The 26,008-nt window shown below is 39.1% G+C and overlaps 2 protein-coding genes and 1 pseudogene across 4 annotated transcripts in view; 2 read left to right on the forward strand and 1 right to left on the reverse strand.

Moving 5' to 3' along the window:
• LOC117354717 (zinc finger protein 850-like) overlaps positions 1-26,008 on the forward strand; it is a 948,741-nt gene that overhangs the window by 833,088 nt on the left and 89,645 nt on the right. The window lies entirely within an intron of this gene.
• LOC117354716 (zinc finger protein 721-like) overlaps positions 1-26,008 on the reverse strand; it is a 375,536-nt gene that overhangs the window by 46,465 nt on the left and 303,063 nt on the right. The window lies entirely within an intron of this gene.
• LOC117354722 lies at positions 1,058-15,656 on the forward strand (annotated as a pseudogene).

Below are 26,008 nucleotides of genomic sequence, written 5' to 3' on the forward strand. Positions count from 1 at the left end.
AGATCCTTTTTCATATTTTCCACTCCCTCTTCGGACTCATCAAAGCTTAAAACTACTTCCCCAGCCCAGAGCTACATTGAAGGAGCTGGTGCTGCGGAGAAGGGCAGGAGAATGGCTCTGTTACAAATCTTGGTATCATCTGCAAAAAGGCACACTTTTCCTTCTAACCCTTCAGCAATGTCACTTACATACATATTGAACAGGATTGGCCCCAGCACTGAACCCTGAGGGACTCCACTAGTCACCTTTCCTTCCTTCGAGCGACTTCCATTAACCACCACCCTCTGGCGTCTGTCCGACAGCCAGTTTCTGACCCAGTTCACCACTTTGGGTCCTAACTTCAGCCCTTCAAGTTTGTTCAACAGCCTCCTATGAGGAACTGTATCAAAGGCTTTGCTGAAATCCAAGTAAATTACATCTAGCATATGTCCTCGATCCAGCTCTCTGGTCACCCAATCAAAAAATTCAATCAGGTTCGTTTGGCACGATTTACCTTTTGTAAAGCCATGTTGCCTCGGATCCTGTAACCCATTAGATTCAAGGAAGTACACTATCCTTTCTTTCAGCAAAACTTCCATTATTTTTCCAACAACTGAAGTGAGGCTCACCGGCCTGTAGTTTCCTGCTTCATCCCTGTGACCACTTTTATGAATAGGGACCACGTCCGTTCTCCTCCAATCCCCAGGAATCACTCCCGTCTCCAGAGATTTGTTGAACAAGTCTTTAAATCGATTCAAAAGACTGAAAATAATCGAATGGAAATTTTTTTTCCCTGAATCAGGCAGCACTATCTGACTCTTGAGATAAACCTGTAGAAAAAAACGGCCAGAGGTGGCAGCAGCAATTTGTCTATCAGGCTAATGAGATAGTTGGTGCTTTCCTTTCTCTGCTCTCATTCACTGCAATGAGCCAGGAAGTGACTCTATGGCACAGAGGGAGAATCAGTGATTGTCCCAGACTCCGCCCCTTCTACTGATTGGTCAAAAGACTACTGAGGGAGGGGAGAGAAGCACAAAGTCCACCCTTCGAACACTGATTGCCACATTTCATCCGGGGACTTGCAAGAATGTTCCTGGGGGTGGAATGAAGGGGACTTTGCCCCTTTGTCCTTTCTTCCTCCATTAAGAGAGATTCTCCTTTCCTGAACGGACTCATCAAAGCTTAAAACTACTTCCCCAGCCCAGAGCTACATTGAAGGAGCTGGTGCTGCGGAGAAGGGCAGGAGAATGGCTCAGGAGGTGGGTAGGAGAGAGACTGAGCCTGGCCCTGCTCCCTCCACTTCCCAGACTCTTCTTCCTCCACTCCCCAGGCTCTTCTTCCTCATTCTCTTCCTGCTTTAGATCAATCTCACTTTCTGCTTCCTGGCACTGATCCCTCCACTCCCCAGGCTCTTCTTCCTCATTCTCCTCCTGCTTTAGGACAATCTCACTTTCTGTTTCCTGGCACTGCTCCCTCCACTCCCCAGGCTCTTCTTCCTCATTCTCCTCCTGCTTTAGGACAATCTCACTTTCTGCTTCCTGGCACTGCTCCCTCCACTCCCCAGGCTCTTCTTCCTCATTCTCCTCCTGCTTTAGGACAATCTCACTTTCTTTTCCCTCCACTCCCCAGACTCTTCTTCCTTATTCTCCTTCTGCTTTAGGACAATCTCACTTTCTGCTTCCTGGCACTACCCCCTCCACTCCCCAGGCTCTTCTTCCTCATTCTCCTCCTGCTTTAGGAAAATCTCACTTTCTGCTTTCTGGCACTGCTCCCTCCACTCCCCAGGCTCTTCTTCCTCATTCTCTTCTTCCTTTAGGATACTCTCTCCAAGAGCAGAGGTTGAATATCTGATATAAAACATTCTGTGTGTTTCTGGTTTATGTTTCAGAAGCGAGTGACGTTTGAGGACATCACCGTCTCCTTCTCCCAGGAGGAGTGGGAGTGTTTAGATGAAGGGCAGAAGGAGCTTCACCGGGAAGTGATGAAGGAGAATTATGAGATCCTGAGGACTCTAGGTAAGGATTGCATTATCTGCATTTTCTTCAGGCACAGGGCTGAGTTACTGATTTTCTGTTCTAGTGCAGTAGGTGACAGTAGGGTTATTTCCCTTTAGCCGCATAGTTGCAGAAGGAACTCCTGATTTTTCACTCTGCCGCTGGTCTATTTACTGTTCAGTTTAGCGCCCTCTACAGTTTTTTCCTTCTGCACGCATGGATGCAGTTGTGTCTGTTCTGCTCTCCCCAATTTCAATGTAATTTTGTCCCTTTTTCTGACTTTGGAAAGGAAGTTCCGGGCCAGCCAATCGCTGCCTGGCTGGCCCGAAACTTCCATGCTTGGAGTGGTCTCTTTTCGCACTTCCTTGCCTAACCTCTTAGAGTTCTTGCAAGTAGGCCTGGACAGGGGCCTGGCTTTGTCTTCTCTCTGGGTTCAGCTTGCGGCCTTGTCTGCTTTTCATGTGTTGCTATGAGGTCAGTGTTTGACTGCCATTCCTGATGTCATTCGCTTCTTGAAGGCGGCCAAGTTGCATAGGCCTCCTGTTTGACCGTCTGTTCTATCTTGGGATCTTAATGTGGTCTTGTCCGTGCTGGTGTTCCCACCCTTTGAACCTTTGGGTGCCTGCTCTTTGAAGGACCTTACCCTTAATGTGGTCTTTTTGGTGTCTATTACATCTGTTCATCGGGTTTCTCTTGTAGGTCTCCCTTTCTGGAGTTTTCTAGGGATCGGGTGGTGTTGCTTCCTATTCCTTCTTTTCTACCAAAGGTGGTCTCTCTTTTTCATGTCAATCAGTCAGTGGTCCTCCTGGTGTTGGGTAGTCGGGAGGGGTCTTTTGAACAGAAACAGTTGCGCAAACTGGATGTCTGTCGGGTCCTTTGCTCTAATGTTTATTGGACCCAGGAATTCAGGATCATCTATTTGTCCTTTTGGCGGGTCCGCCATAAGGGGGATTGTGCTTCCAAGGCTACTATTGCACGGTAGATTAAGGAGACTATTGCTTCTGTGTATCTTCTTTAGAAAGAGCTTGTTCCGGAATTTCTCAAGAGGCTCATTCCACTCGGGGTCAGGTTGTGGCTTGGCTGGTGAGCTGTGGGGACTCTTTCCTGCAGGGGTCTTATCCTATACATTTTCCAACATCATTCCTGTTTGTTAGTTGTTTCTCCTGTTCGGAGTATTGTTACTATTTATGGTTATTTTTTTATTGGTTCTGTTTGGCTATTCGGTAGACTGAGGTATATAGGGAAGGGTCAGCTATTATATACCATACCAAATTTTGGTCTCAGTCTCCACCTGTTGGTCAAGATGAGATATTACCCATCAGTGAAGAACTGTACCGGTCTACAGGCTAACAGAAAGAAAGAAAATTAGCAGGTAAGAACCTTTTTGGTTTATCACACACTTTCCAGACATTAAACAAGTGGTAACAGAAAAATACCGTGTTTCCCCCAAAATAAGACAGTGTCTTATATTAATTTTGGGTCCAAAAAACGCACTAGGGTTTACTTTTGGGGCTGGCATATTTTTTTCATGTACAACAATCATCTCTCCCTTCCTCTCCTCCACCCCAATTCTTCTTCTTTCCTTTCTCCCTCCCCCCATGTGCAGCATCTTTCCTCCCCTCTCACTCTTCCCTTTCTGCAGCATTTTTCCAGACATGAAACCACAGGTAACAGAAAAATATGTACTCTGCGTGTTGTCCAAATCTCTGAAAAAAACAAACAAAAAGAAGACCCAGCAATCCACAGTAAAATCAATCCAATGAAAAGCAGTAACAGACTGGATAAGATGTCCTGAGAATGATTCATTTCTCTTAACAACAAAATCATAAAAATACAATGGTCCCAGCGGAGCCTACACGGTCCGTGTTTCGGCAAACACGTCTTCCTCAGGGGTCCTAAAAGGAAAATTGAAAACAGGAATCAAATGAATAATGACAATAAGTGACAAATTACTTAGGAAGTGACTGTGGTGCCAGCCTTATGCCTACGAGTTAGTGGCTAAAGTAGGCATCAGTATAAGAAGATGTGTCGTATGCCCATGCTGTGGAAGGTGGCTGAAGGCGGAGACGAAAGAACGATGAGGTTATAAGAACAAGCCCTTAAACATCGCCAAATGCGTAGTGTGTGCGTCCAAATAAATAAGCAACCCATAAAAGTGAGGAGGAACATATTGAACACATACGTACCAGTAGATGTAAAAACCCAAAAAATAGAAAGGACTAAAATCAAAGAAGTTGTCTTTGGGTTATAAATGAAGCTTGGATTAAAATAGTAATTGGCATAAATCAATCCAAATAGCAGAGCAGAGTACCTTGATCAGGGTCTGTGACATTTCATTAAGACCCTGATGTGTTACCCAATTATTATTATTATTTTTTTTTAATTCTTTATTCATTTAAAAACTGACAAACCAATGATTAATATTAAAACATTACATTACTAATAAAATATACAGCACTTGACATTCTTATACATATAATCCATTAAAGTAGAAATTATAACCCTTTCCCCCCCACCCAACATAATACAACAGAAATCCAATCATTAAATAAAAATATTAATCATCCAATTTCCACCCCCCCAAAAAAAAATACATGTATCCATCAGAAAGGAAAACGATGTTCATTCATTACAATAATTCTCTAATGGCCCCCAGATCTTTATAAAGTTGTTATAATTACCTTTCTGTATAGCAATTGCTTTTTCTATTTTAAAAATGTGACAAAGTGAATTCCACCAAAAAGAATAATTAAGATTTGTATAATTTTTCCAATTAGCCGTAATGTGCTGAATTGCCACCCCTGCCATTATTAATAGAAGTTTGACTTTTTTTCCTCATAGCCATGCCAAACAGAATAGTATCATAAGACAAAGCAACATGATTTTCAAGTAAACGGTTAATCTGCGTCCAAATTGAATTCCAAAACAATTTAATACAGGGACAGTAAAAAAGTAAATGATCCAAGTCCCTACTTCCAGATTACAGTGCCAGCATCTATTAGACTTGGAACAATCTAACTTTTGCAAACGAACTGGGGTCCAAAATGCTCTATGTAACAAAAAGAACCAAGTTTGCCTCATAGATGCCGACACTGTACATCTCATTCTCCAAGACCAAATTCGTGGCCATTGAGATGCAGAAATTTGCTGCTTAATCTCAATGCTCCAAATGTCTCTTAGACCATTTTTTGGTTTTTTATTCATATATCCAGATATCAATTTATACCACTGTGTGGCTTGATGTCTCAGGAAATCTGCTTGAAAACAAAGGAACTGCAGACTATATTGATTATTCAGATTTTTCCATTCAGGGAACCCCACCTGAATAGCCACCATTTAAAACTTGTGATTTATTAAGACCGAATCTATGTTGCAGATGTGAAAATTCAAGCAGTTTACCATCTGAAATAACGTTATTCAGAGTTCGAATGCCTGCAATGATTCAGTTTTTCCATAAGATTTTAGATCCGCCAATTTGAATCTTGGAATTAATCCATAAAGATTGATTTGTAGATTTACTTATTGGAATAGGTGTTAAATTGCTAATATATCTCAATGTTTTCCATGTATCTGATAAAATTCTGTTCTCCTTATATCTTCTAGGTATTCTAATACTGGGCACATGAACCAAATTTAAGGGAAACAAGAGACGCCATTCTAAATAAAGCCAATCCGGTGCATTCTCAAAGAGTTCTGGGAGGATCCAATACATACCTTGACGTAAAATATAGGCTTGATGATACCTATAAAAATTAGGAAAATTTACCCCACCCTCCTCAATTGGCCTTTGAAGAGATACTAAAGCAATTCTATGCATTTTACCTTGCCAAAGAAATTTCATAAGGATACTGTTGTTTTTTATAAATGGACCCATGAAAAAAGATTGGTATCATACTCATTTGATAACAAACCACAGGTAATATCATCATTTTAATAGTTTGAACTCTCCCCCACCAAGAAATATATAATGGATTCCATTGCTCACACAACTCTGTAACTCTTTTTAATAAAAGTTTTTTATTCTCTTTAACTGTATCGTCTAAATTTCTTTTAATCATAATACCTAAATACTTTAAGCCATCTTCTTTCCATACAAATGGAAAAGAATCAAATAATCCTTTAGAACAATGCACATTTAATGGAAGAATTTCAGACTTACTCCAATTTATTTTATAACCTGAAAATTTTCCAAATGTATCAATCAATTCTAGCAAACATGGAATGGTAATTTCTGGATTTCTCAAATAGAGCAGAATATCATCTGCATATGCTGAAACTTTATATTCCCAATCCGAATGAGGAATACCCTGTATCCCCTTTGCTTGATGAATGGCTAATAACAAGGGTTCTAATACAACATCAAACAACAAAGGAGATAGAGGACAGCCTTGTCTAGCTCCTCTCTGACAAATTATTATTAATATTCAATCTTGCAGAAGGGGAGCTATACGATGATTTAACCATTTGTATAAATCCAGGACCTATAGCAAACCAATCTAATGCTTGATACATAAAATTCTATTCAACTCTATCAAAAGCTTTCTCTGCATCCAAAGATACAGAAAAAGCCGGATCATTCATATTTTTGGTTAAATTTAGCATATGGAATGCTAATCTAGAGTTATTAGATGAATGTCTTTTAGCAACAAATCCTGTTTGGTGCAAATCAATAATATAAGGGAGAGCCTTGGCTAAGCACAAAGCCAATATCTTAGCCAAAAGTTTACCATCTACATTTATTAAAGAGATAGGCCTGTAGTTTGAAAGCAAAGTAGGATCTCTATTTGGCTTAGGCAAAACAATAGTTAATGATTCAGCCATAGTACCTGTAATACAACCCTTAGTAAGCTGTGACTGATATAAATTTAACAAATGAGGTAAAAGGAGAATTTGAAATGATTTATAAAATTCTACTGTGAAACCACCACCTGGAGCGGATCCAACTCTAAGAGACTTCAACGCTGTTTCTAATTCATTTATAGATATCGGCTCTTCCAAACTCCTTCGGTCCAATAATTAAGTTTAAAAATTCGAATCCATCTTTTCCCCTGTCTTTATAAGGCTCAGAAGAATATAGGTCTTTATAAAAATGTAGAAACTGACTTAATATCTTTCCAATCTCATTACGTGTAATTCCTTTATCATCTTTAAGTGCAATAATATTATTCCTTCTTTTCTTTACTTTGAGATAATTTGCCAATAATCTTCCCGCCTTATTAGAATTTCCATAATACAAAGTTTGTTTGGAGAACAAATCTTTCCTAATTAATTTTGAAGATAGTTCATTATATTTACCTTTTGCTTTTAAAAGATCCTGCAACGTATTATGTTCCCATTTGTTAATCAATTTAGATTCCAAAATTTTCATTTCTTTTTCCAATTCTGAAAATTGCTTTTTAAATTGTTTTCTAATATAAGCAGAATATGAAATAATAGAACCTCTCGTCGTAGCCTTAGGAATATATGATAACTATATTGCTGGTATCGCTGTACTAATTCAATCAAAATTTACCAGCTTCTTTATAAGTACTAGAAATAAATATAATAAATAGGGAATATATAATTTTTTTAATTAATAAATATTAATAATGAAACGTGCTCAGTGTCATATCTCTTTCATGCGAGCCACGTAGAGAATAGAGAGGGACCATCATTTCACTTTTCAGTCCCTTTTCATTAATGTATGTTCCTTTATGAATATGCAAATGCAAATAATAAAGATAAGGAAAATCTGATACTTATCGTATATGATGGTTTGCTGTCGTGGCTCTGCAGGTGATAATTTCAAGTGCAATATAGTGAAACTCATAAAGAGTTTTGTGCAAAACAGTGCAAAATCCAGACTATATACAACTCCTGTGTCGGATAACTATATTCCTCAACTCAGTCCTGAGTTTCGCCAAAAAGGCTTCTTCAGGAGGAGTGATCTCTTCGAGCGGACATCAGATACCAAAACGCCGACACTGACTAAACCCCAACCCGCTGTACAGTTTAGTCAGTGTCGGCGTTTTGGTATCTGATGTCCCCTCGACGAGATCACTCCTCCTGAAGAAGCCTTTTTGGCGAAACTCAGGACTGAGTTGAGGAGTATAGCTATCCGACACAGGAGTTGCCATTTATCCCTCTCAAAATACTCCCCCTATCTTCGAACATACTTATCCCATCATTCTTGCCACTTTCTGAAGCATCATGAATGTCTTTAGTCGCGCTGTTGTGACTGCCTCGATGTCCTGAATCGATTCAAAACATTTGCCTTTCATGGTGATTTGGACATTGGGGAAGAGCCAGAAATCGCATGGTGCCAGATCCGGTGAATAAGGTGGATGAGGACACATCATAATGTTTTTATGGCTGTACCAGAAGCGATGTGCGACACGGAGGGTTGTCATGATGGAGGATGGAACCGTTTGCCCGTTTCTCAGTTCGTTCTCTACGTGCAGAAGAGATGTTCAGTTCCTCAGAAATTTCCCTAATAGTCACTTGCCTGTTTGATCGAGTCATTTCGCTTTCTCTTTCAACATTCTCTTGGGTTTTTGATGTTGAAGGATGTCCTGATCTCTTCTCTTCTTCAACCGATTCACAAATATTACAAAATCACTCAAACCCTCTTCATGGCCACTGCAGCATCTCCGTAACAAATTTTAACATTGACTTGAATATGATCACACACTCTTATTTGCATCTCTGGTACTGATCAGCTTGGAAATGTTGTTTTCTGAGCAGTGAGTAGGTGGTAAATGTACAAAGGGGTTTTGTATTACTGAACTTGTTCAAAGGTTTAATCCTACAATAATATACATTGTTCTTTTTTTATTTAGAAAAAGATGACCCTAAAAATAATCACTGGAAGCTCAGTGAGAAGCCTGAAGGAGTAAAGATGTTATCAGAAGGAGAGAAAGAGGAAACTTCTTCCTGCTCTGTCTGGGGAGAGAAGGAAAAACATCAAAATCAAAAGTATTCACCAGGAGAGTCAGCTCTGCTCAAGATCACACACACAGGGGAAGACCAGACGGACCAGATGAGAGATCAAAGATGTTCATGTGATGTATGTGAGATATTCCTCAGTGATCGTTCAATTCTGAAACCACATCAGAGATCTGATACTGAAGAGAGATCATCTACATGTACGGACTGTGGGGAAACCTCCAGTCAAAAGGGAGAACAGAAAACCTGCTTGAAAGAGACACATTTTACATGTTCTGACTGTGGGAAAAGTTTCAATAGCAAGAAAGAGCAAATGCAACACAGGAAAAATAATAAAGGAACTAGAATGTGTACAAGTATCGAATATGGGGAAAACCGTATCAATACACGAAGCATTACAAAATGCCAGAAAAACAATACTGACAAGAGAATATCTTCATATCCTGTTTGTAAAAAAAATATAAACCAGGACAAGAACTTCACAAGAAAACCAAAATTTCACCCAGGAGAGAGATTAGTTTTAAATACCGAATGTGAGAAAAGCTTCAGTCAAGGAGAAGCATTTACAGATCATAAAAATTCTGAAACTGGCGAGGAATCAGACGCTCCTACTAAATCTGAAAAAATAATTTACAGGATGGCAAATATCCCAGAATATCAGGAAATTGAGAAAAATGGGAGATTATATACTTGTGCTGTCAGTGGTAAAAGCAGTTCTTGGAAAGGAAACCACAAAATAGTGGAGAAAATCCCCGGAGCAACAAAGCCATTTACATGTACTGAGTGTGATAAAAGCTTTAGTCAGAAGGGAACACTGAGAGTACACCAGAGAATCCACGCTGGAGAAAAACCATTTATATGTACTGAGTGTAGTAAAAGCTTCATAACTAAGTTACAGCTCAAAATACACCTGATAAGCCATACAGGAGTGAAGCCATTTTCATGCACTGAGTGTGGTAAAAGCTTTACTGTGAAAGCAAAACTCACAAGACACCAGAGAATCCACACAGGTGTGAAGCCATGTACATGTACTGAGTGTGGTAAAAGTTTTTGTGATAAGACAACACTGAGAAGACACCAGAGAATTCACACTGGAGTGAAACCATTTACATGTTCTGAGTGTGGTAAAAGCTTTTGTGAGAAGGGACAACTCAAAAGACACCAGAGATTCCACACAGGAGTGAAGCCATTTTCATGCACTGAGTGTGGTAAAAGCTTTACTGTGAAATCAAGACTCTCAACACACCAGAGAATCCACACAGGTGTGAAGCCATTTACATGTTCTGAGTGTGGTAAAAGCTTTACTCAGAAGGAGAACCTCATAACACACCAGATCATCCATACAGGACAAAAGCCATTTTCATGTACTGAATGTGGTAAAAACTTTTCTGAAAAGAAAACACTTACAGGACACCAGAGAATTCACACTGGAGTGAAACCATTTACATGTACTGAGTGTGGTAAAAGTTTTCGTGATAAGACAACACTGAGAAGACACCAGAGAATTCACACTGGAGTCAAACCATTTACATGTTCTGAGTGTAGTAAATGCTTTCATGAGAAGGCAAAACTCAAAAGACACCAGAGAATCCACACCGGAGTGAAGCCATTTACATGTTCTGAGTGTGGTAAAAGCTTTACTCAAAAAGCAAAACTCACAACACACCATGGAATCCACACTGGAGTGAAACAATTTACATGTACTGAGTGTGGTAAAAGCTTTCTTTATAAGAGCGCACTCACAATACACCAGAGAAACCACACAGGAGTGAAACCATTTACATGTACTGAGTGTGGTAAAAGCTTTACTATGAAAGCAAAACTCACAAGACACCAGAGTATCCATGCAGGAGTGAAGCCATTTACATGTACTGAGTGTGGTAAAAGCTTTAATCAGAAGGAGACCCTCAAAACCCACCAGATCATCCATACAGGACAAAAGCCATTTTCATGTTCTGAGTGTGGTAAAAGCTTTAATCATAAGGAGTCCCTCAGAACACACCAGATCATTCATACAGGACAAAAGCCATTTTCATGTTCTGAGTGTGGTAAAAGCTTTCGTTGGAAGGGAGCACTGACAAAACACCTGAAAATCCACACTGGAGTGAAGCCATTTTCATGTTCTGAGTGTGGTAAAAGTTTTAATCAGAAGGAGTCCCTCAGAACACACCAGATGATCCATACAGGACAAAAGCTATTTTCATGTTCTGAGTGTGGTAAAAGCTTTAGTCAGAAGGGAACACTGACCAAACATCAGAAAATCCACTCTGGAGTGAAACCATTTTCATGTCTTAAGTGTAGTAAAAGCTTTCGTTATAAGAGAGCACTCACAATACATCAGAGAATTCACACAGGAGTGAAACCATTTACATGTACTGAGTGTGGTAAAAGCTTTAATTGTAAGGAGAACCTCAAAACACACCAGATCATCCATACAGGACAAAAGCCATTTTCATGTTCTGAGTGTGGTAAAAGCTTTCTTTATAAGAGTGTACTCACAATACACCAGAGAATTCACACAGGCGTGAAGCCATTTTCATGTTCTGAGTGTGGTAAAAACTTCAGAACTAAGTCACATCTCCAAATTCACCTGATAAACCATACAGGAGTGAAGCCATTTACATGTACTGAGTGTGGTAAAAGCTTTAATCAGAAGGAGACCCTCAAAAAACACCAGATCATCCATACAGGACAAAAGCCATTTTCATGTTCTGAGTGTGGTAAATGCTTTAGTCAGAAGGGAACACTGACCAAACACCAGAAAATCCACGCTGGAGTGAAGCCATTTTCATGTTCTTAGTGTGGAAAGCACTTCAAGCATAAGGTAAGCCTAACAGGACACCAGACTATTCACACAGGAGTGAAGCCATTTTCATGTTCGGAGTGTGGTAAAAGCTTTTGTTATAAGAGCGCACTCATAATACACCAGATCATCCATACATAAGGTGACCATTTATTTTTTTTTATCAAAAGGGGAAATCTATGAATTGTCAGTCCCGCCCCCAATTCTGCCCTTGCCTCGCCCCCAGTTTCTTCCATTCCATTTCCATTCCATTCTTCCATTCTTCCATGTACACATATCTTATTAATTCATAACGGTAACCATAAAATTTTTATAAACTACAAAGCATACCATATGCAAATTATCATTTATATTTGGGGGGATTTCAAAAATGTCAAGGCAGATGACTTTAAAATATGCAATATTCCCTCAGTAACCATAAAAAGACATGGGTTTTACCTATGCCTGTCCACTGGCCACTTTCCGTTGGAACTTGGCCATATCCTTGTATCTCCTATTATTAAAAACTCCAAGGAACCAATCTCTTCGGCTTCCAACTACAGACCCATTGCCAATATACCACTCTTCCAAAAACTTATGGAAGGTCTAGTTAATCATGAGCTCATGAAATACCTAGAGAAATTCAACATTCTTCACGACTCCCAGTCTGGATTTCGCACAAATCATAGCACAGAAACTGTCTTAGCTTCACTGACTAATTACCTCTTCCATTTGTTTTCACTGGGAAAAAACGCCCTAGTACTTCAGTTCGACTTGAGCAGTGCCTTTGACCTGGTTGACCATGACATTTTGCTCAGATGCCTCGACTCCATTGGCATCACTGGACAGGTATTAAACTGGTTCACAGGCTTCTTGAAAAACCGCACTTAGCAGGTTCACTGTAACGGAACCTTCTCCCAATCCTGGTGCAATCCCTGCGGAGTTCCACAGGGCTCCCCTCCATCCCCCTCTCTATTCAACGTCTACATGGCTTCATTGGGACATATGTTATCTGACTTAAAACTGAAATCATGTATATATGCAGATGACATTACAATTATCATTCCTATAACCTCTCTGACACAAGAGACGGAACAATTCACCTCATCCGTCCTCACCAAGATAGAGCAATGGACCACACTATTCAAATTAAAACTGAACCCCCAAAAAACCAAGATCTTCTTGGCAAGTCCTACCTACAAGTTAACAAATACCTCTTTGAAATTAAACGGGTTAAACTACCTAATTAATTCTACTATCAAAATCCATGGAGTCATTCTGGACCGATACCTGATTTCGAAGACCATACTAAAGCTCAGGTTAAAAAATGCTTTTGTACCCTCTGGAAACTTTTCACCATCAAACACTATTTCGACTTCCTCTCCTTTCGACTGCTGGTCCAATCACTAATCTTAAGCATCTTATATTACTGCAACATTATATACCTGGGATCCTTTAAGAAAACCATCAAACGCTTGAGAATCGTACAGAATGCTGCCATTCACCTCATCTACGATCTTAAAAAATCAGATCATGGGGGGGTGAGGCATGGTGGAAGCGTGATCACTGAGCTCCGTATCTCCAGAAAGCTTTTGTGGTATTTTTGGACAAAATTACTTTTTTTAAATCGAGTGATTTTTCAAGCCTTACATCGGCATAATATCATCATCACAACAAACAAAAAATGATTCTACCTTTTCAGGAGGAAAAGCGACAAGGATTAAGGCTGATCCCCCGACTCCATCTCGTGTGCCTCTTCCGTTGGAGGAAACTGGTAACAATGCAGGCATTATAATCGAACTAAGAAATTTAATGTTAGAAGTCAAAGAAGTTTCTAACCTAGCCAAAAAAAAAAAGAAATTGCTAATGCCACAGCTGTTCAAATGGGGGAGAGAATGGGGAGAGCTGAAGAAACATTAATGCAATATAGAACAGATCACCAATTAATTCAACGTCTGGAAAAAAGAATTGAACATATTGAAAATAGGTCTAGAAGGAATAATATAAGAATTTTAAATTTAAAAGAAGGTTTGGAAGGGAAAGATGCCATAGCATTTTTAGAAAGCATTATTCCTAAATTAGTGCCATTGAGCCCTCGATTTCCGTTAGAGATCGAGAGAGCTCAAAGAATCCTGTTTAAATCAAATATAAAAGGGATTCCAAGACCGTTAATCTTCAAAGTAATGAGGTATCAACAGACTATAGAAATTTTAAATCTGTCTAAAGCCAATAATGACTTAAAATATAAAGGGACAAAGTTGATTTTTGTTCCTGATTTCGCGAAAGCCACTGCTGAAAAATGGAAAAAATTCCTTCAGTTAAGACCTAAACTGAAGGAACTAGGGGCAAAATATGGTCTAATGTATCCTGCGACAATGAGGATTACAATTGAAAATAAAACATGCCAATTTGAGGAACCAGAAGAGCTTTTAGGCTTCCTTTCTCAACAAAAAGAACCAATGAATATATAAATTGAGAGTAATGAGGACCATAACAGATGAGTTTTATCTGTAAAGTGCTGATACAGTTTGATGAGATGGGTGATTCATTGTGGATGTCTGATCTTCGTTATGTAAGAAACAACGAGGATTGAGCAATGCTCCAATATCTGCAGGAATGGACAATTTCTTTATTGGATAGACGTAAGGAAAAAATCTCATCTCTCAGATGAAAAATAGTGTGGATACAGAGGTTTGTGGATCTTTTTAACAATGCTGTAATCTCGGATGTGGGAATATGAAATGTCTGTAGTCGGCCGAGTGGAAATATGATACTGAAATTTCCCTGAAGAAACACAAGATGATGACTGTGCTTTTGCTCCGATTTTAATATAAATACAGAGGATTGTGGTAATTTGTAACAATGCTGCAATCTCAGAGGTGGGAAAGCAACGGAGGAATTCCAGGGAGGGGACAGGATCATCTGTATTTTTGTTTTTTGGTTTTTTTTTTGAACAGACAGCATATTGATACACCGATGTGAAGGGAAATCTGTACTTTATCTCTGAGTTCTGTGAAAGTTTGCAAAGGCTTCCCTGTGTTGTTCTTTGAAGAGCATTTAATTACTTTAATCTGTTTATTTGCTTTTCAATCAAAAAACTACATTCAGGGAGAAGCAAAGAAATGTGGTCGATTAAAGTTAGGATCTCAACAGACAACTTTGCAAATGTTATTCTTATAATGATTACAATGATTGCATGATACTTTTGAATATAAGAATTGTAAGTTGAGATTTAAAAAATGCTAAATTATTACAACTTAGAAAGGAATTCTGGTTATTATTAAGATAATAAGAGAACCTATATAGAGAACAACAGCATTTTTTTAAGTAATTTAAATTATCCTCAGGAATTATAGATTTTTAGCAGTTAAAAATATATATACTCTTCATTACACAAATACAATGCATCTCTAATTTAATTACAATGTTAACTCAATAAATTTAATAATGTAAGATTAGATAAAGGTATTAAGTTTGAATATTAGATAGAAAAGGCAATGTATTGATGAAATTCTAAACAAACTAATTGAACTAAAGTTGAAAGAGGAATATTTAATGAATTCATTAAGATAAGGAATGTTTCTTTATTGAATATAAATTAATGTAAATTGAATATAAATTAAAATGGATTTGAGTCATGTGGAGAGATATTTTGAGATTAATTGAATCTAATTACAAGTCACATTAATAATTAAGATTATTTATCACAATAAATATATAAAATGAATTTGAAATAGATAGTTGAATAATATATAAATCATATAATGGTGTCTGTCATTTTAAAAATTGGAATAGATTGTCAGAATAATTAATAATAATAGTTAATAATAATAATTTAATTAATTAAAAATGGAGTATAATTTCTAAGTTATAAGTTAAGAAATCAAGGTGATAATAAAATTATATATATTTGGAAATGATGTTAGAGAAATAAATATATTCGTAAGTGTTTTTTTCTTATCAATTGAACAGAGAGATTGCAGAGATGATTTAAATGATAAGTTAAAGTAATATTTAGTTATAAATGTTTAATCAACATTTGTATAGATATTTCATTTTACTTGTTATAGATTACTGATATGTTACTTTATAATCCATTATTCAATGTTAATATAATTTACAGGATTTGATTAATATGATTTGATTAAACTGGATTTTCTTTTAAGATAGGTTTTTTTTTTTTGGGGGGGGGGGGGTTTGGGGCTTTGCTTCTCATAAACACTTCCAAGCAGTCAAGATTTTTATGGGTGGGAGGGAGGGAAGGGAAAGGGAGTATATGGATTGGGGAGAAATACGTTACTTGTTTATTGGAGGGAAATAAAGATTTGGTTGTGGATGTGCAAGGGGAAAATAAACTTATTGTTATAAGGGGGAATGGGGTGGAGGGAGGGTTTAAATGGGGTAATATTCAGGTTTTAGAGTTTAAAATAAGGAAGGTGATGTCTGCTCTTGAGATTCAAAATTCTTTTAATTATTTGATCTTGAAGAATCATTTTGTTTTTATATATCATGATGTCTTTTAAAATATTTTCACTTAATGTTAATGGCCTTAATCACCAGATCAAAAGGAAAAAAGTATTATCCTTTTTGAAAAAACAGAATACAGATGTCTATTATATACAAGAGACCCATCTGAACTTGGCGGAATCAAGGAAATTGGAAGTAGGTTGGATAAAGCAATGTTTTTATGCACCTGCAGTTGGAAAAAAAAGCAGGGGTAGCTATTCTTATTAATTAAAAGTATACTGCCAATTTTCAATTAGTAAATTCAGATCCTCTGGGTAGATGGTTACAAGTAGATATGAATATTGGAAATAATACCCTGACTTTGTTCAATGTGTACGCCCCTAATTCGAATCAGCAGGAATTTTTTAAAACATTACAGAGATTGATACTCCCAATGGCTGCTTCTAAAATAGTGGTGGCTGGAGATTTTAACGCTGTTATGGATCCATTAATAGATTTAAAAAAACATGTAAAAATATAAAATCTTTAGGGTTAGATAATTTGGTTCATTCATGTGATTTAAAAGATATTTGGCGTATTCTTCATTTTGATGATCAGGAATTTTCCTTTTGTTCACAGGTTCATAAGTCTTTTTCCAGAATAGATTATATTTTTGTTTCAACTCAAATAGTTCAACAAGTGATTAAAGCTTCCATAGATCCAATTATTTTATCTGATCATGCTGGTATATGGATTGAACTTCAATTAGATCAATAAGAGTATAGTAGACCTGTTTGGAGATTTGATAACCTTTTGAGACTTGGCTAAAACACAAGTCTATATTAACCCAAACTGGGTACTATAGAGAGGTACTGGGGGTCTCAAGCGCTCACAGCTATAAGCCCGACATACTTTTCAAGGCTAATAACCCAGTTTGGGTTAATATAGACTTGTGTTTTAGCCAAATCTCAAAGATTTTAGTGTGTTTCACAAGAGTTTGAAGAATTACTGGTATTGTAATATGGCAGAAGGCACATGGCATTCAGCTTTTGGTTTTACTTCACTAATTACAAATCAATTATTACAAGACACAGCGGTGTTTGGTGGACATTCAATTTCAGATATTATAGCGGATGCGAATGCACAGTATGATTTTTCAACCATCGTGACCAATTTGAAATATATTACTAGACTTGAGTTGAATGGATCAGCGTTGATTGAGTACTTTAAATCTGAACGTATACCCAGGGGCCTTCGAATGATGACAGCTCCGCAAATTTTTAAAACGGATGAAATGTTCGTGGACACCTGGAGTAAAATTCTGAACAGATGTTCTTGCGATTTAATGCTCCTTATTATTGAGCAGAATAAAAAAGAACTTCTACATCAAAAAGGCCTCCTGATGAATTGCTGCAAAATAAACGAACAACAATGACATCAGAGCAGTTTGAACAAAAAATGACAGATATATATGAAGTTATCAATTCGTACCGGGACACTATTAAAAAACAAAAACAGAAAAAAGCCAATCGTGACGCTAATGATTACATCAATAATAGAGTATATAAGTGGATGTATACTACTCAGCAGAAAACCGATGATAGATCTTCTGATCATAGCACAGCGACATTATCTAGCTCTTCAAGCAGTAACGGATCAGTTAATAATTATCCTGAACAACAAAAAAACCACGAGTAATATAATCAAGTTCGCAGATGACACGAAACTATGTCGACCAGTTGGATCACATAAGGACATTGGAGAACTCCAGAGAGATCTGAACCAGCTAGAAATGTGGGCAGAAAAGTGGCAGATGAAGTTTAATGTAGACAAATGCAAAGTGATGCATCTGGGTACGAAAAACAAGGAACATGATTATATAATGTTAGGTGTGACATTGGGCAAAAGCGAACAAGAAAAGGACCTGGGGGTACTGATAGACAGGACCCTGAAGCCATCGGCACAATGCGCAGCGGCGGCAAAGAAAGCAAACAGGATGTTGGGCATGATAAAAAAGGGTATTACAAGTAGATCGGCGGAAGTCATCATGCCTCTTTACAGAGCAATGGTCAGACCACACCTGGAGTACTGTGTCCAACACTGGTCTCCTTACCTAAAGAAGGATATAACTCTGCTGGAGAGGGTGCAGAGGCGAGCCACGAAGCTAGTAAAAGGTATTGAGAATTTGAGCTACAATGAACGCCTCGTAAAACTAGGATTGTTCGCCCTCGAGAAGAGAAGGCTGCGAGGGGATATGATAGAGACTTTCAAAATACTAAAAGGTTTTGACATAATAGAACAAGAAGCAGCATTATTGACGTTGTCAAATGTGACTCGGACGAGAGGCCATAGACTAAAATTGAGGGACGACAAGTCCAGGACTAAGGTCAGAAAGTTCTGTTTTACACAGCGAGTGGTGGACGCTTGGAATGCTCTCCCGGAGGAGGTGGTGACGGAAATCTCCATTATGGGATTCAAGTGCAAGTTGGACGCACACCTGCTTGCAAATCACATTGAGGGATACGGGAAAACAGGGTCTTCATCAGGGAACACCTAGGACGTAAACAGGGAACACCTGGATTGGCCTCCGCGTGTGCGGGCCAGCGAACTGGATGGACCAATGGTCTGATTCGGTGGAGGCATTTCTTATGTTCTTATGTTCAAAGAGGCAAAGGAAGAGGAAGACCCAGAGGCAGAAGCAGAGGTCGCAGGAATACCCGCAACAACTATTGATTAATACTCAACGAAATTCTGCCTCAACTATAATTAACATCTCTGATCGTATTTTGACCCAAGAAGAAAGTAATGTCTTATCTAAAGGGTTGTCGTTCGTCCCAACTGCCTCATTGGATTATTTTCAATTTCAAGTTGATTTAGAAAGATTTATAAGATCATTATCTTAAAAAAAAATTTTCTGGGACAAGGAGTCCCAATTTGATAGATCGGTGGTAACAAAGAAATCTACTTGGATACCTCTGGGTCTCTCGATCTACTTCTGTATACCTTTAAACAACTGGTGCTGCAAGATGTAGCAAAATTGCGATATAAGAAAACTGAAACATAATTTGACGAAAGATGAATATAATGCCTTGCTTAACCTTCAGCGGGATCATTCTATTGTGATCAGTAGAGCTGACAAAGGTGGTGCTACAGTCATCTGGAATATGACAGACTATAGGAATGAATTAACTAAACAATTGTCTGATAACACCACCTATGTTTTGTTAGATACAGATCCCACCTTACAGCTGAAAGCTCAAATTTTGACCTTAACGCAAGAAGGCTTTGATGAAGGTTATATTACAAAACGGAAGTTTCAATTTTTAAATAAAGAACATAGCACTATTCCATGGATATATTTAACTCCTAAAATACACAAAAGATTACATAACCCTCCTGGGAGACCAATTATATCTTCAATTAATTCTATCCTCTAGCCTCTCTCTACGTATGCAGATTACTTTTTGAAGCCTATAGTAATGAAGGGAAGTTCTTATATTAAAGATACTAGTCAATTTTTGCTTTGGCTACAAACTAAAGATTTAGCTAATAAACCTACCATTTTGGTAATGTTAGATATAGTGTCGCTTTACACTTCTCTCCCTCAAGATAAATGTCTGGAAGTTGTACAGGATGCATTGCATACCCATAGTCGCCCTCACCAAAGTCCTACTGCATTTATCATGGCGTTATTAGAACTGGCATTAACAAAGAATTTTTTTACAGATGGCAAGGATTTATATTTACAAATAAAAGGGATGGTGATGGGTGCTGCATGTGCTCCCTCGATTGCCTGTCTTTACATGAAACATTATGAAGAAACCCATTTAGTGATCCATCAGTGGAGTCAATGTATTGTGGGGTGGAAAAGATACATTGATGATGTTTTCATGGTATGGCAGGGTTCAAATGACCAACTGTTAGAATTTACTGATTGGCTTAACACTAAGGATAGTAATATCCAGTTCACCATGAATCAATCAACCGCAGGGATTAATTTTTTAGATACTTGGGTTAGTATTATTGGTAACCATTTGGAATCTAAACTTTATATTAAACCTACTGAAACCACCAGTCTGCTGCAGTATGACAATTGCCATCCTACCCCTCTTAAAAATAGTTTGCCATTAGCACAATTTCTGCGCTTTAGGCGCATTTGCACTCATACAGTGAGGAGTAGTGGCTCGTGGCCAGTAGGGGGTGATGTATATGGGACGGTAATGGAATGGATATCAGAACATGATGGTGCAGTATTTTTGTGGAGTTTTTCTACAAAAGTGCCTGTTTTTTGTATGATTCTGGGTAATTCTAGTTAGATACAAGCATATGTGTCAGTTAAGGCCACGCCCAATAGAAGCGTAGGACAAACTGGTGAATAAAAATCTGAATATGAATGAAGCTAAAGCCAGAAAACCACACTACAGATTAATATAAGGGAAAGCATAATAATATTCTTTTTATGTACTTTGCTATTAGGCTAGATCATGAAGGAAATCACATGGACTCCATTTTGGGTTCTTGTGTCTTTGGAATCCATTTTGTTTTCCAAGTCTTTGTTCTCAGCATCGTGGTGTTGATTGATGCCAGCTGTGCCTTAAGCTGGTTAGGAAGAAAGTATTCCAAACTGAGATATAACAAGAATTAAATATAGTTATGAATCAAATTATGAATGTATGGAATGCTTGGGCCCAAGCAAATATGAATGTGTGGCGGTGTATTGAACAAAAGAATGGGTTTTGAAAAAACATATATATATATACTAGTGTTTAAGCCCGTTAGATTAATGGGTGCTAGAATAGCTATGCAATCTTAATATTTTATTAAATTTACTGAAAACTTAGCGTGAGAGCTTTAAAATGCTCTCCCCTCCCCAAGCAACAATGCATACAAACATGTAGAGCAAAGTTTCAACTATCTAAAAATTCCATCAACTGAACATAACAGACATACTTCCCAGACAACATAATAAACCCTAGTCTTTAAACCCATTACATTAACGGGTGCTAGAATAGATGTGTGTGTCTGTCTTTCTTTCTTTCTCTCTCTCCCCTTGGACGCTGTCTGTCTGTCTATGTTTATTTGTTTTTCTCTCCTTGGACACTGGCTGTCTCTCCTTGGACGCTGCCTGAATGTCTTCCTTTCTGTCTGTCTCACTGGCCCCCTGTGTGTCATTCTTTGTGTCTGTGTCCTTGTGTCATTTCCCCGCCCCCCCAGAGCAAAGCTGTCTGCCCCAGCATACCCCTTCCCCCAAAGCAGCCCCCTTTTCCTCTCCCTGACTGTCTCTCCATGACCCCCTTCTGTCTTCCCTTGCCCCCCCTCTGATCAAAGCTGTCTGCCCCACAGCAAACCTCTCCAACAAAAGCATCCCCCTGTACCTGCAGCGCCGGCACGACACCCTTCAGCCAATTGTGAGTGCTCAGAGCGCGAGAGGGAGCGGGGCCTGCAGCTTCTTCGGCATCGGTGAGGAAGGAGAGGTTGGCCCAACTCTCCACAGGGGCTTTGTGGACAGTCTTCTGTGGCTCGAAGCCCTCCTCCCAGCAGCCACTTCCAGCAGCACTCCGTACTGCCTTCCTCCCGCCGCCCAGAGTAGATGTCTGTATGTCTGTTTTTTTTTATTTGTCTCTCTCTCCTTGGACGCTGTCTGTCTGTCATTCTTTGTGTCTGTGTCTCTCCCTGGTCCCCTGTCTGTCCGTCTTTCTTTCTGTCTGTCTCCCTGGCCCCCCTGCTTGCCAAAGCAGCCCCCTTTCCCTCTCCCCCTGTTCTGCAATGCCTACCTGCTCCGTGGCCCCCTTCTGTTCCTCCCCACCTGATTGCTGTCTGCCCCCAGCACACCCCTCCCTCCCAAGCATCCCCCTTTCCCTCTCCCCCTATTCTGCAATGCCTATCTGCTTCATGCTGTCTGCACTCAGAACAACCCTCCCACCAAAACAGCCCCTTTCCTGCCTGCTCCATGGCCCTTCTTTTTCCTCTTCCCCTCCCTCCATCCATGGTTCCTGCCACTGCTGTCACTCCTATTTAAAACGGCCTGCTGAGGTTCGTGACCGCCTGTAGTGAACCTCGCAGGCCGCTGTCCACCTCAGTACCATGTTCCCTCTGACGCGATCGCGTCAGAGGGAACGTGCTACCATGTGGAGAACGGCCTGCGAGGTTCGCTACAGCCGGCCGCAAACCTCAGCAGGCCGCTTTGAACATGAGCGGTAGCGGTTGTTGCGGGAGGGGGGTGGAGTCGGCGACGTGCAGGCTGCTGTGAACAGGAGCGGCAGCAGCGGCAGGATCATGAGCCGGGAGTGAGCTGTTCAGCTTCCCCTATCTGGGGAAACCGCCGTGCCGAAAATGGCGTTGCAGGAGAGCAGGGAGTGGCGCATTGTAAAATTTCTCAGCTGCACGTGGGGCCGTAGTAAGAGCGGGGCATGCAGCACTCTTGGCGGCCACGGACCTACGGATCATGGAAGCACGCCGATAAGAGTGCGCATGCGCCGCCCTACGGTTTTATTATATTGATTTGCAACCTAAAGAAATTCAAAGGGCACAACATCTGGAAATAAGTAACAGTCTCTAGTATAGAGAGGGGGAAACCAGCCCCTCCTCCTCCTTTTCTAGGAAGGCTTCTGTGTAAAAACAATGAAATTGGAAACTGTCAGCCCTCCGTTCTAGAGAATGACACGGTGACAAAATTCATCACCGTCCCCGTCCCCGCGGATAACCGCGGGAAATAATCCCATGTCATTTTGTAGTGTCTATTTCAACCTCAGTCCTTCTACACCAGCATTCTTCAAAGCAAAGCTTGAGGGTCAGTGGTTGTGGCCATTCATACTCTGGATAATGAAGCCATTGTGACATCACTGATGTGATTGGCTCTTAGGCACTGGTGGAATGAGGCATTATGACATCACAATATCTGCTCTGGATACCAGAGACTGTCATTCTGTAGTGTCTGTTTCAACCTCGGTCCTTCTACACCAGCATTCTTCAAAGCAAAGCTTGCGGGTCAGTGGTTGTGGCCATTCATACTCTGATTCTTCCCTCTCTCCTTAAAGAATGACATGAAGATGGTTTCCCGCGGTTATCCGCAGGGACGGGAACGGTGATGACTTTTGTCACCGTGTCATTCTCTACTCCGTTCCTCTAAGGCTGACAACTTTTCAGCACTGAAGGGCTTAGAACATTTCAGCATCTTTTTAACAAATGATGTTCTTAATATACTTTTGTGAAAATTATGAGGTAGATTCAGAAATGAATATAAGCAAACAAATGTAATTTTCTGAAACTTTTTGCTTTGTCTAACTTTAAACACCTCCTTTGTTGATTTTTATTGGTTGAGAAACTGATGATGTCATAATGAGCCAAAAGTATATAATGGAGTGACTTGAGATCTTGAGCTGAGCTCGTTATCAGAAAGCCAGCATTTTGGCAACTATAACGATCTCCCGCTAATGGAATGGCTAATGCAATTATGCTTTATTCTTTTGGTGTCATGATTGAACATAAACACAATACAATTACTGGTAACTTTACATTAGTGAAATTTTGCATTGTTTATTATTTTTCACACCTTGAGCTTTATGAAGGGGTCAAATTCCTACGCTCAACAGCGGATTTTAAATCTTCAGCGAATAGGTTAGCAAAAAACTTAAGACACAAAGGATACCCAGAAAAAATATTAAGAAAATCATATCATAGGACTAAATCTAATCATCCAGAACAGCTTCTACAGCCTTCCAGTGAGGGAAGTTCTACTAATACGCAAACGTTAGGAGACAACGTTGAGTTGAAGTATACTGAAGATTTTCAGACATTCGTACTCAGATATAACATGGAATCTGAACACGAAGCCAATATTGTTCATAACCATTGGAGAATAGTTCAGAATGGCCCTTGTTTTGAAAATTCTAGATTACGTGTGGCATTTTCCAGGTCACGGAATTTAAAAGAATACCTGAGAGTGCAACCAGATTCAACACAAACAGATGTTAGCAGGAAAGGGGTTCACTCGAGATGCGGCAGATGTCAAATCTGCCCTGTAACCATCCAAGGTGCAGTGTTTGAAAAACCTGTAAATCATAGACAGTATGAATTAAGACATACTACGACTTGTTGATCTGATTATGTTGTATATTTGATCAAATTGCCAAAAAATTTATGTAGGAAAAACCACTGGACAGTTTAACATACGCATGGCGGAACACAAATCTTGCTTAAAACTTAAAAGAAAGGAAGCACCGCTGGTAGCACACTGTTTAGATCAATTGAAATGCATGATCATTGATAGAGTAGGGGATAGGGGGGAAAAGTTGTTACAAACCGAGCAGAGATGGACCGACCGTCTGCATAGTTTACAACCACAGGGCTTAAATGCAGCGATCAATTGTCAGTAAAATCTGGGAGGCGATCCGTGAGTATTATGGAACGCGTGGAAAGCCATATGAGGGTTTCTCATTTTTGAACAGTCTATTTGGCTTTTAGTTCAGATACATCAGAACAATAGATGGTACCTATGTAGTGGTGGTTTGAACGATTCCGGAGACATTTGGTTTTCTCCTTAGGTGCAGCTCATAGAAGTCTCCGCGGGGCTCTGTTGTACTAGATGATCTCCGGAAGTGTTTATGTACGGTAGATACATTTAAGTGAAGTTGAGAGCGTTTGAATGGTGTACTGGTTAATGCTGGTTAGTCAACAAACCGGAAATGACATCAGACGCTCTCGCAGGATTTAAAATTCGATCATTCGATCAGGCTTCAAGACGGAGCTTGACACGGCAGTTACTTTGTGTCTCTGAAATTTGTAGTCTCCTCATAAACTGGTCAATTTGACTATGTGCGAATAGGTATGTCGGGAGGGCTGATTTTATGTACAATTTTTGTTTATATTAGGTTTAAATTAGGTCTTATTATAAAAATGGTTAAAGTTGATAATCTGACTATTTTAAAATGTTAAAAAACATCTAGAATCTCTTAAAAAATACTTTAAAAATATTTAGAAATTTCGAATTAGCTTCAAGAAGTTCTAAATATTTGAGTCCTTAAAAGTGTAACTAGAAGTATCGCCATGGAGCTTTTTTTTAGCACAAGCATTTATCACAAGTTTGATTTTGAGTCTATTAGTTAGTGACTTATTTTGATGTATTATGCTTTATTCACAGTGCTACAGATGGCGCTTTCCCTGATGTAGCCCTTCGAAAAGTAACAAGAGCGAAACGGAGATCTTCCGTCGTTAAGCGTATATGTTGAAGCTAAGTGCTTCCTGATAACATTCCATAGTGGGAGAGTATTGCATAAGAAATGAAGATCACTAAACGATTAAAAAATATTTAAACAGAATTAAAATCACTTAAGAAGAGAGTGTATGGGTCCGATGATAGCTCAGCATGTGGGGCTTATGGCTGGGAGCGCTTGAGACCCCCAGTACCTCTCTATAGTACCCAGTTTGGGTTAATAGAGACTTGTGTTTTAGCCCAAGTCTCAAAGATTTTAGTGTGTTTCACAAGAGTTTGAAGAATTACTGGTTTGGAGATTTGATAATACATTGCTTGTAGATGCAAAATTCCTTGAGATTTTCAAAACACAAATGAATGACTATTTTCATTTTAATTTATCCGATGACATTTCCATGGAAAATTTATGGGATGCCTTTAAGGCTACCATGAGAGGTTCTATTATTTCATATTCTGCTTATATTAGAAAACAATTTAAAAAGCAATATTCTGAGTTGGAAAAAGAAATTAAAATATTAGAATCTAAATTGATTAATCAATGGGAGCATAATACTTTACAGGATCTTTAACATTAGCCTTGGCATTCCCGTCACCTGCAACTGAAAGCTAATCACCATCAATCAATAATCACACAACTCAGTTTTATTGGAAGAAATATTTGGCCGCAGCTTT

This window comes from Geotrypetes seraphini, chromosome 2, assembly GCF_902459505.1.
Source record: "Geotrypetes seraphini chromosome 2, aGeoSer1.1, whole genome shotgun sequence".
Taxonomy (NCBI): domain Eukaryota; kingdom Metazoa; phylum Chordata; class Amphibia; order Gymnophiona; family Dermophiidae; genus Geotrypetes; species Geotrypetes seraphini.